Source organism: Diplotaxodon limnothrissa, linkage group LG14 (genome assembly GCF_057381915.1).
Source record: "Diplotaxodon limnothrissa isolate DT_005_m linkage group LG14, D_limnothrissa_male_GT1.1, whole genome shotgun sequence".
NCBI lineage: Eukaryota > Metazoa > Chordata > Actinopteri > Cichliformes > Cichlidae > Diplotaxodon > Diplotaxodon limnothrissa.
Genome location: NC_140609.1, coordinates 10,129,292 through 10,142,047, shown reverse-complemented (window position 1 = coordinate 10,142,047; position 12,756 = coordinate 10,129,292). Strand labels below are relative to the sequence as shown.

Sequence of the window (12,756 nt, the reverse complement as noted above, 5' to 3'; positions counted from 1 at the left end):
TAGGAACCGGTCTTATCCTTACTGCTAAAAGCTTGCTAAATAACTTACAATCACAATTTAAAAGCGTGATCGGTCTCCAGTTTTCCAAAACAGTCTTATCTTTTCCTTTATGAATGAGTGTGACTAGACCCATTCTAAAACTCTCAGGCATCTTATCTAATTCACTAAATTCTGTAAAAACTGAGAGTAGGTCCGTGGCTAAAATGTCCCAAAATGTCAAATAGAACTCAATCGGCAGTCCATCCAACCCGGGGGACTTTCCAGTCTTAAAACTCTTAAGACACTGCCTTAAATCAGCTGCAGTAAAAGCTTGTCCTAGCGTATCACTGGACTCGACAGTCTTATCAATATACTCCAGGATTTGTGCAATGACTCGTTCATCCACACTTTTCTCCCCATACAGGTCTTCGTAGTATTCTTCAATCACTTTAATTATTCCTTCGGTATTCCCCACTTTTCCTCCAGCTCTGTTTCTTAACTGAGAGACAGAGCCAGGTTTGCTCATAATTTTTAAAAAAAAGTATCTCGTACATTTTTCTCCTTCCTCTCTCACTTTCTCTCTACTTCTTAATATAACTCCCTTACTTTTGTCGTTTGCTATTCCCTGCATTTCTTTTTTTACCTCTCTGATTTCTTCATAAAAGTCCAACCCCCACCGATTTAAGAGATGATACCTCTGTAGTCGTTTCTGTAATCCTCTCATACACCTGTCTTTCGCAGCCTTCTTCTTTTTCCCTGCTTGTTTGAAAAAGGACTGAGTCCTGTCCTTCACCATTTCCCACCACGAGGCACGTGTTACATACAAATCCTGGAGAGTCTGCCATTCAGTATACCTCTCCTTATACTGTCTAACCAGATCCTGGTCCTCCAGCAGGGAGCAGTTAAGTCTCCACACTCCTCTCCCCATTGTTATACCTAGTCCAAGGGAAATTTTAACGGTTAGCATCAGGTGGTCAGAGAAAAAGACGGGCATCAAAGTGGCCTCAGTTGGTGAAGCGTCTCTCACAAAAAAATAATCGATCCTGGAGGCCCTATCGCCAACTCCACTAAACCAGGTAAAACCCTCTTCCTTGGGATGAGCCGCTGAAAAACAATCTGTCAATTTAAAATCTCTAACCAAACCCTGTAGTAGGAGTGACGTCTTGTCAATCTTAAAATCTCGTCTAGCTTTTCTCCTATCTTTCCTGTTTAAAACACAATTAAAATCCCCCCCACACACTAAAGGCGCCCTCCCCAGCAAGTGGGGCTGCAATGCCTCTAATAAATCATATCTCTCATGTTTATCATTTGGGCCATAAATATTCAAGAGATTTAATTCCTTTTCCATATAAATAAGATTGACTAGGAGTGCTCTTCCTTCACTCACTACGGTACTTCCTTTCACCAAGACAAGTGGGTTTTTTATCAGTATGGCTACACCATCGTTTTTATTCCCGTTTGATCCACTCCATATTGACATTTGCGGCCACATGTCCTGCCACTGATTGTATACGTTTAAGAAGGGTATGGCACATTCCTGAAGTAAGATAACGTCTGTTGTTACACTATTCAGAAAGGACAAGATACTTTGGGCTCTTACTTTGGACCTAACACTCCTAACATTTATAGATGAGAAGGTCAGAGCCATAAGAAGTAAAAACAGTAGCGAACCAGTCATTTTAAAACTAAAAGAAGTTTATTCTCTCCACGGCTCAACCCAAGAAGTCGAGGGGTCATACCATCAATTAATTTCCTTTGAGCATAGCTCTTCCTTCACTTCCTCGGGTTCCACAGTAAGAGCAGCCGCTCTATTCCCTTTTCGGATTCTAGGTGACAGCCTTTGTCGTAAGGCAGCGTTTGCCATACATTCCTTAGGAGTTGACTGTAAAACTATATTTAAGAAGGAAACCTCATTTGGCGAATCGAAAGGAAAAACCCTGGGGTCCTCCTCAGAGGAACTTCCTGAAGGTGTTTCAAGCCTACCCCTCTTCCCTGAAACAATTGTCCCGGAAGACAATTCTGCTGCAGTCCTCTTTGCCAACTGGGTGTCGGGGGGGGTGATCTTGACCTTTGTCGCTTTCCTCGCTTTCTCCTCCCCTCACCTCCTGTCTGTTTTCCTTCTCCTCTTCATTTCCTGACCGGGCAGGTTTTCCATGTTCCTCCTCATTTCCCGCCCCTCCCTGTTCCTCCCCTCCACTCCCAGGTGCTGGCGGTAGATTCGAATCATCTGCCCCAGCTGCACCAATCAAGACGACCTCATTTCCTATTTCCATCAGGTGTTGCTCATTTATCAGATTGTCCCTTTTAAGTTTATTTGCAAAGGACCTCGGGCAGTCCCTGAAAAGATGACCTTCCCCCCCACATAAATTACATTTTCGGTAATTTTTACATTCAGCATATGTATGCCCCTTTTCTCTACATTTCCCACAAATTATTTCCTCACACGCCTCCACCAAATGCCCGTGCTCCCCACACCTTCGACAGAGCTTTGGCTGGCCCTGGTAGTGAATGTAACCTCTATTATCCCCCAAAACTATCATAGACGGCAGGTGTTTTAGACCACGGAACCCTTGCGGGTCTTCCCATTGCTGTATGGGTACCTTCCATGCACAGTTCCATATCCCATCCATATCCCTTACCTTCCTTGCCTGACCCTTCACTGTACAGTACCTCCCCAACCATATACAATTCTTGGGCATTTACCGTTTCATTGAACATTCTGACAATGACCGTCTTCAAAGTATTGTCCGTCAATTTCTCCACATTGAAAATTTCAAATTGTGGTCTCACATTCTCATACCTCATCCAGAACTCCTCTAGCAGAGCACTTGAGCAAAAACTTACGTCGAAGCCTCTGTTGAAAGGCAGAGTCAGGATGCAGTTTAAGTCATTTGGCGAGAAGCCCAACACCTGTTGGATCAGCTTCCTAGAAAAATCCAACCTGGACATCTTTGGTAATTCTCCAACATTTTCAGTCAAGTTGAAACGCACACTGTGGTGCCTCCGCATGCTGGCATAAGCCGCCATGACGGAGGCAACCAAAATCAGGCAACGCCTGATACAATCAAACAACAACAAACAAAATACTGGAAGGTTTTCAATATACAACAAATAATTTCTATAAGCACCACCTACCTTCCAGCTGCAGTAAATACCCAAGGTTTCACCGCTCGGACACCCAAAGGAGAGTATCGCAGTCCTAGCCTAAGACCGAGAATCAAGTGGGAACTGATAAGAACAGATTTTTTTCTTTTGGAAAATTTTTTTATTGATACTCAGACATATAACAACATCATCATCATCTCATTTATTTTCATAAGCCCACCCCATTTAAAAGGATTACTTCTTTATTATCTCCCATCCCCTTTTAAAATACAACAGGAAGACAAATATTTAAACGTTTTTTCCTTTTTTTTTTTTTTTTTTCCATAGAGAATTTAAATTATTTAAAAAAAACCATCCCATCCCTTCACAGGCTTCCGGTGCTCAGAGGGGACTCTCCCCAACTTGCTCCTTCCACACCGACCTCTCCCGGAGAGCCAGGCTGTTGCTGCTTAGACCTTTCTATGTGCGAACCCGGCTCCTCCATCCGAATGGGCACAGAGGCGATTCTTCTTTGCGGCTGCTCTCTCAACTTAGTATTTCTGGCACAGATCTCTTTTACTGTTGCTGTTGCCATTCGGAGAGCAGCCACGGGGGGGATCTGCATGTGCTTGCTCACCAACAAGTTTCTGGAGGTCCAAATGGCGTCTTTTATAGCAGCAAGGGCGAGCCACTGCTTTTCAAAGCCTTTTCTTTGCGTTTTCACTCCTTGGCTCACCCCATAGAGGATTAGGTTTGCTGTCTGGACCTCCCTTGCTGGTAAGTACGGGAAATTTAAGGAGCCGGCCAGAGTACTCCCACAGGTCTATAGCAGCACTGCACTCCCAGAGTAGGTGCCTCACCGTCTCAGGCGCGCCACAACCCGGTCGGGGACACATTTCTGTTGTCGACATTCCTCTGGAGTGCATGACAGCCCTGACTGGGAGAATCTCATGAGCCACCATCCAGGACACATCCTGGAGCCTGTTAGAAAGGACGGGATGGTTTGTCAGACGCCACACTTCTATGGCCTCTCCAATAGGGAGGCCTCTGACTGGGACCACCTCTCCCCTCTCCTGCACAACTGAAATGAGAGAATGATGTTTTGTTAAAATGTCCAAACTCTGATCTTCCAATTTAAAGGAGGTTAAAAAGGATTTCAGCTCTACATAGGCTTCAGGAACATCAAAGGAGACGGGGACTCTAAGATCTACTGGCAGGATTTTCTTTTGTCTTAGGTAGCTACCTAACCAAAATCTAACCCATGCCTGTGTCAGAGGATTACTATTAGGACTCGTAGCCTGTCTCATATGGCTACTTGTATAGAGGCTTCCCATGAATAAATACAGATCTGGGACTCCTTTGCCACCATCTTCCTTTAATTTCTTCATTATCCCTCTTTTAAGTCTCTCCCATTTGGAGTCCCATAGAAAGTAAAAGATGGCTCGTTCTAGTTTTAACAATACGTCCTTTGGTGGCAAAAAGACTGCGCTGACTAAAAGAAGCAAGGGTAAAATCACTGCCTTAATTACTAAAACCTTCCCTCCAAGAGTCAGCTTTCTCAGTCTCCATAGGCCTAATCGTTGATTCACTTTTCCTATCATTCCCGGCCAATTTGCCTTTCCTCCACCATCCTTATCAAATCTAACCCCTAAAATTTTTTGGTCGGTTTGTGTCACATTTATTCCAAGTCCAGTCAATTCTATAGTCTCCCATGGCCCGTAGAATTGTACCTGAGTCTTGCCCCTGTTGAGTCTAGAGGCCGAAGCCCTTCCGAACCAGTCCGTAACTTCAAAAGTCCTTCTCATCGAGGATATGTCTGTACACAGGATGCTAATATCATCCATGTACAGTACACACTTTGCCACCTGCCCCCCACTCCCAGGTATGTTCATCCCGTTTATACTCTTATCTTTCCTCAAAATTTGTGCCAGGGGTTCAATACAAATAACATATAAAAGAGCGGACAGGGGACATCCCTGTCGTAAACCACAGTTCACCTGAACTGCATTCGTCAGGGTCCCATTCATGACAAATCTGCTCTTTATATCTGTGTACAACAACTTTACCCAGGATATAAGCCTTTCTGGGAAACCCATCTTCTGCAAAACTTTAAAAAGGTACCGGTGAGATATTCTATCGAAGGCTTTTTCAAAGTCTAAATTCAAAACAATCAGTCGCTTGTTTCTCTTTCGAGCAAAACAAATCGTGTCTCTAATCAACACCAGACTATCCGTGATCTTCCTGCCCTTTACAGTACATGCTTGGTCTTGGTGGATTATCTGGTCCAAAACCGGTCTTGTCCTTTCTGCTAGAAGCTTGCTGAATAATTTACAGTCACAGTTTAAAAGCGTAATCGGTCTCCAATTTTCCAAGAGATTTTTATCCTTCCCTTTATGAACGAGTGTGACTAAACCCATTCTAAAACTTTCAGGCAGCTTATCTAATTCACTAAAATCTGTAAAAATTGAAAGTAAATCAGTAGCTAAAATATCCCAAAATGTCAGATAAAACTCAATCGGCAGGCCATCTAAACCAGGGGATTTTCCAGTTTTAAAACTCTTAAGACACTGACCTAACTCGGCTGTAGTAAAAGGTTGACTTAACATATCACTAGACTCAACAATCTTATCAATATATTCCAGGGTTTGCTCAATGACTCTTTCCTCCACATTTTTCTCCCCATACAGGTTTTCATAATATTCTTCAATCACTTTTATTATACCTTCAGTACTCACTACTTTTTCTCCAGCTCTGTTTCTTAGCTGAGAGACAGAGCCAGGTTTGTTCATAATTTTTTTGAAAAAGTATCTCGTACATTTTTCTCCCTCCTCTCTCGCTCTCTCTCTACTCCTTAGTATGACTCCCATACTTTTATCATTTGCTATTTTCTGCATTTCTTTTTTAACCTCTCTAATTTCTTCGTAGAAGTGTAAACCCCACCTATTTAAGAGATGGTACCTCTGTAACCTTTTCTGTAGTCCTCTCATACACCTGTCTTTTGCGGCCTTCTTTCTCTTTCCTGCTTGTTTAAAAAAGGACCGAGTCCTACACTTCACTATTTCCCACCATGAGACACGTGTTGCATAGAAATCCTGGAGAGTCTGCCATTCAGTATACCTCTCCTTATACTGTCTGAGCAGATCCTGATCCTCCAGTAGGGAGCAGTTTAACCTCCACACTCCCCTCCCCATTGTTATATCTAGTTCAAGGGAAATTTTAACAGTTAACATCAGATGGTCAGAAAAAAAGACGGGCATCAAAGTGGCCTCTACTGGTGAAAAGTCTCTAACAAAGATATAATCAATTCTAGAGGCCCTGTCACCGTTTCCACTATACCAAGTAAAACCCTCCTCCATTGGATGAACCGTTGGAAAACAATCTATCAATTTAAAGTCTCTGACTAAACCTTGTAGTAAAAGTGACGTCTTATCAATCTTCACATCTTGTGTGGCTCTTTTTCTATCTTTCCTGTTTAAAATACAGTTAAAATCCCCTCCAAACACTAAAGGCGCTTTTCCCAACAAGTGGGGTTGCAAAGCCTCTAAAAGATCATATCTTTCGTGTTTGTCATTTGGGCCATAAATGTTCAAGAGCTTAAATTCCTTTTCCATATAAATAAGGTTAACAACAAGTGCTCTTCCATCACTTACTACAGTACTTCCCTTCACCGACACCAGAGGGTTTTTCACCAATATGGCTACTCCATCATTTTTATTTTCATTTGATCCACTCCAGATGGACATTTGTGGCCACATATCCTGCCACTGACCATATGCTTTTAGGAAAGGTATAGCACATTCCTGTATTAAAATAACATCTGATGTTACACTATTCAAGAAGGATAGAACACTTTGGGCTCTTACTTTAGACCTAACACTCCTGACATTTATGGATGAGAAGGTCAGAGCCATGAAGATTAATACAGAACACAAGCTAGTCATTATGAAACTAAGGAAAGATTGTTCTCTTCAAAGGCTCAACCCAAACTTTGGGGGGGCATACCATCAATTTATTTCTTGTGAGTCTAACTCTTCCTTCACCTCTCCGGGTTCCGAAGGGGGGACCGCCACTCTATTCCCTTTTCGTACTCTAGGTGACGGCCTTTGTCGCAGAGCTGCATTTACCATCCGCTCCTTTGGCGTTGACTGCAGAACTATGTTAAGGAAGGAAACCTCATTTGGTGAGTCAGAGGGGAAGACCCTGGAGTCCTCCCCTGAGGAACTCCCTGAAGGTGTTTCATGCCTCCCTCTCTTTCCTGAAACAATTGTCCCAGAAGACAGTTCTGCTGCAGTCCTCTTTGCCACCTGTGAATCAGGAAGGCCAGGGGGGACAGGGGGGGGGCAGGGGGGGGCTGCCCTTGAGCATTTTCACTTTCACCACTTACTCCTTTCTGAACTCCACTCTCCTCCTGCCCTCTCTCCCCCTCCTCTGAGGGTTCTGGTTGGGCAGGTCTTCCATGCTCCTCCCCTTTTCCCTCCTCCTCCTGTTCCTCCCCTCCGTCTTCAGGTGCTGGGAACTGATTTAAAATATCTGTCCCAGCTGCATCAATCAAGACATCCTCGTTTACCATTGCAATCAGGTTTCCCTCATTAATCTGGTTTCCTTTTTTAAGTTTATTTGCAAAGGACCGCGGACAGTCCCTAAAGAGGTGACCTTCCCCTCCACACAAGTTACACTTACGGTCATTTTTACAATCAGCATACGTATGCCCTTTCTCTTTACATTTCCCACAGATGATTTCCTCGCATGCCTCTATCAAATGCCCATGCTCCCCACACCTCCGGCAGAGCTTTGGTTGGCCCTGGTAATGGATATAGCCTCTATTATCTCCCAAAACTATCATGGACGGGAGATGTTTTAAACCCCGGAACCCTTGGGGATCTTCCCATTGCTGTATTGGTACTTTCCATACACAATTCCATATTCCATCCACATCTCTCACCTTCCTCGGCTGACCCTTCACCGTACAATATCTCCCCAACCACACACAAATGTCTTGGGCATTCACCGTTTCATTAAACATTTTAACTATTACTGTTTTCATAGTATTGTCTGTCAGTTTCTCCACATTGAAAATTTCAAATTGTGGTCTCAAATTTTCGAATCTTCTCCAAAACTCTTCCAACAATTCGCTTGAGCTGAAACTTACATCAAAACCCCTGTTAAAAGGGAGGGTCAAAATGCAATTCAAGTCATTTGGTGAAAATCCCAACACCTGTTGAATCAATTTCCTGGAGAAATCCAGCCTGGACATCTTTGGCACTTCTCCAACATTCTCAATTAAACTGAAGCGCACACAGTGGTGCCTCCGCATACTGGCATACCCAGCCATTGCGGAGGCACCAAAGGTTTAGAAAAAACACCTGCTACAAACACACAACAGAAGATTAAAAAGGAAACGTTTTCAATACAAACAAATAATTTCTATAAAAAAACCACGTACCTTTGCGCTGATAAGAACAGATTTTTTTTTTTTTTTCCTCTTTTTATTTTCTTTCCACAACAATTCCAACATTTTACCTTTTCCTTTAAAATGATAAAGTTACATTCACTTTTCTCCCAACATTCGTTCATAACAAAAAAAAAAAAAAAAAAAAAAAATCCTATTTTCATCTTTCCCCATACAAAGTAACATTTTCAAATAACTTATCATATTACTCCTTATCTCCCCCTCCCCACTTTACCCCTTACCCTTTATCTACCACCTCCTTTTGGGTACTTTCAAAAAATAATCTTTCCATCTATCCTTAATCGTATCGATTCCCCATTTTTGTAGTTCGTACCAATATATCCCTTCAAATTCCTTCTCTATAGCCTTAATCGTCCCAATTTCCCCCCATTTAAATCCCCCCGTTATGCAGCCCTGTCTTGCCTTCCATAATTTAAGCTTAATAATTGACAACAACATACAACGTATTTTATGTCTCTCATTTGTTTTGCCCTTAGCCCTAAAAAAAGTGATTTCTTCATACGTCACCATCCCCAACCCTTTGTACTTCCCCTTTACCCCTTCCCATACCTTTTTAGCGTATTCACATCCCCATAGTACATGTTCAATTGTTTCTTCTTCTACACAATTTTCCCTTGGACACTTTTTTTGTTTCCCCAAATTATGTGCATGCATTGTGACCCTCACTGGTAGCCTTTTATGTAAGTGCATCCAGTTAAAGTCCTTTAAAACATTTTTGAAACTCTTGTCCTGTGCAAGTTCCCACACTTCCGGGCTCGCCGTTACCTGATTGTGATTAGCTTTCCATACCAGTTTTTTGTATAAAAGTTTATGATTTAATACTGTATCCACCTCTTTACATTCCGAATGTTTCTTCCCCCATCTAACCATCCTCTGCAAATATTCTGGTCTAGACTCTGCTTTGGGACCTTTATTTTCCCACCCAATCAAAAACCGGTATGGTATCGCTAACCAAAACCATAACAATATTTGGCATTTATGCATATAAGTCTTTTTCAATAATGTACAAACATTTGCATAAAATATTGTATCCAACTTTAAAGGAACGTTCGGTACCCCTTTCCCACCATCTGCAATTTCTTGATACATGTGTACTCTTTTTACATACTCATAACCCCCCCATATGAATTTGAATATCCCCCTCGTTATTTGTACTCTGTAAATCTGAGGCATCGGAAACACATAGGCCAAATGTAATAGTTTCGGCACTACCTCGCTCTTTATGACCAAAACTTTCCCCGATATTGTAAGTTTTCTTGCTTTCCATAGGCCTAATTTTTTATCCACCGCATTCATCTTCTCTTTCCAATTACAGAAAGCATCACCTTCCTTATTTCCAAATGAAATTCCTAAAATGTCCATAGGACCTTCACACAAAGTGAATTCACAAATGTTGTCTTTTCTACCCTCCCATATCCCCAAATATTTGTACTTTGTTTTCTCTTTATTTATTTTCGATCCCGTCGCTTTTTCGTAAGCTTTTAAAATTTCTATCACTTCCCTTAAGCTGTCATCATCTGCCAGATATAATATCGTATCGTCTGCATATTGCGATATTTTTAAGCTTTCCCCCCGTGGCATCATTATCCCTTTCACTATTTGGCTCTCCCTTATTGCACAGGCCAGAGGTTCGACATAAAGCACGTAAAGTACTACAGATAATGGACACCCTTGTCTCAAACCTCTTGTTTGGTACACTTTTTCTGTAAGAAAACCATTTAATTTAATTTTTGAGTTTATACCCTTGTATAAAATTTTTACCCTTTTTATAAAAGCCTCTCCTAACCCCATTTCCTCCATTACCCTCCACAAAAAATCATGATCTACCCTATCGAACGCCTTTTGCTGATCCAAACTAACACAAATTGCTGCTATATTTCTATCTCTTACATATGTAAGTATATCCCTATGTAATTGTACGTTCCAAGTAATTTGCCTCCCCTGGACCCCACACGTTTGATCCTTCTCCACTATGTGTGACATTACTCCTACCAGTCTATTTGCGAGTATCTTGCTCAAAATCTTGTAGTCCACACATAACATGGTTAGAGGTCTATAATTATCGAGTTGATGTGGATTACCTTTCTTAAATAATATAGAAACCACGCCCATCTTCATACTCTCTGTCATCACCTCTCCCTCCATGATTTCCTTAAAAACCCCCAACAAATGTATCCCCACCACTCCCCAAAACGTCTCATAAAATTCCTTTGTTAGACCATCTATTCCCGGCACTTTATTTGCCTTCATTCCCTTTATCACGTTATATGCCTCATCTATTGTCACTTCTCCTTCTAGCCTATCCCTTTCTTCTCCCGTTAATCTCTTCTTTATTTTCTTTAAGAAGAAATCCCCCTTCTCTCCCTCTAGTTTTTCTTTCCTGAACAAATCCTCATAATATTCTTTCACCACTTTTAACATATTTTCCCTCCCCTCGATCATTTTCCCATCCTTCTCTAATTTCGTTATAACCCCTCTTTTATCCCTACTTTTCATTTTTTTAAAAAAGAAAGCTGAACATTTCTCATTTTCCTCGTACTCCTCCTGCTTTATTTTATATATTTCAGCCCTTGCCTTCCTCTCAAGTAATTCTTCTTGCTTCAATTTTAAATTTTCTATTTTCTCGTCCATATTTTTATTTTTTCCCTCGTTTTGTTTTACATAAGTATGTTCTATCTCTTTCTGTAGCGTACAAAATTCTTCTTTTCTTGATTTTGACCTCTCCGTACAGTAATCCACTGTGAATTTTTTAATTTTATTTTTTACATCCTCCCACCAATCTAATTTCTTCATATATAGATTTTTCATCTCTGCCCATAACGGGAAGAGCTCTAAGAATTTTTCCCTATAATCTTTTTCCGTAAGTACTTCATTATTTAATTTCCAATATCCCTTTCCAAATTCCGTTCCTTCTATCTCCAATTCCGCCTCTACAGCTTGATGATCCGTGAACAGTGCCGGTATTATTTTCCCTCGCTTTATTTTACACTTTTTGTCTACCAATATATAATCCAATCTACTTTTCACCCCTCTTGTATTCTTCCATGTATACTCTACTCGTTTCCCCTGTAATTTGGCCATTACATCTATCAAACCATATTTTTTTATGAATGTCTTAAAGGGGAGGGAAGATTTTTCCTTCTCCAAAGAACAATTAAAATCCCCTCCCACTATAATATTCTTTCTTGTCATGAAACAGGTATCCATTTTTAAAAAAAGTTCTCTTCTCAACTTTGGATCCACCTGTGCATACACATTTATTATCCGACTTTGCATCCCGCTTTTTTCCACATCTACGACCATCACCCTTCCCTGTATTATCGTATAACTTTCCTTTATCTGTATACTTTTATTTCCACATAACACTCCAACCCCTGTCCCATGTACCCCCCCTATACTCCACGCAGATTCTCCTCCTCTCCATTCCTCCGTAAAAACAGCAACATCCCCTTCATCCTTTAAATGTACTTCTTGCAATAAACAAACATCAAAATTATAAAATAATAAAAATTCATAAACCATTTGTCTCTTTCGGGCATTTTTAAGCCCCCTTACGTTTAACGTAATTATTCGAATTTTCCCCATATCCCAACAACAAAAAGGAAATACAAAAACAAAACCATGGGGACATATTTAAACTTAAGATCCGGGGACAACAACAAAGAAAAATAAAAATAAAAATACCAACTTTAACTGTCCATATTAACATGTGCCAATAAGTTTTTTATAAAGGAATCTTCTGACTTTTCTTCACTTTCGACCTCCTCTTCTATGTCCCCATCGCTTGTTAAGTCACTTGTAGGAGTATGCATACATTCAGTCTGTGTTCCTCTCAGGACGTACCCCTCCTCATTCCCCACCTCCTCAGTCCGCTCCTCTCTGCCCTCCTTACCTTTCATCTTAGTCTCTTCTGAAGAAGCGCCCGAACTCACCTTCCTCCGTCTCTTGGCAGTTTTTCTCCGTGGCTTAGCTACCACTTCCCATATCTGACCGTCCTCACCTTGCTTCTCGGCATCCTGTTCACAAATCCTTTCTCCTTTCTCTGTTCCACTCTATCTTCCATACTCCCAGCTTTCTCCTCATTAGTCTGATTTTCGGCAGCTGGTGGCACCTCCTGTGCTTTTTCTCCAGTATCAGTTTCTATGTCCGCTTCTCTGTGATGTTCAACCTCGATTCCAACCTTTGCCGCCTCCGAATATGACCTGGGCTTAGTACAGTCTCTT

The 12,756-nt window shown here is 41.4% G+C and overlaps 1 pseudogene; it reads right to left on the bottom strand.

Annotated features, from left to right (window-relative positions):
* Nucleotides 1-3,448: 3,448 nt before the first annotated feature.
* LOC146618448 (uncharacterized) lies at nt 3,449-12,432 on the bottom strand (annotated as a pseudogene).
* Between the last annotated feature and the right edge of the window lie 324 nt (nt 12,433-12,756).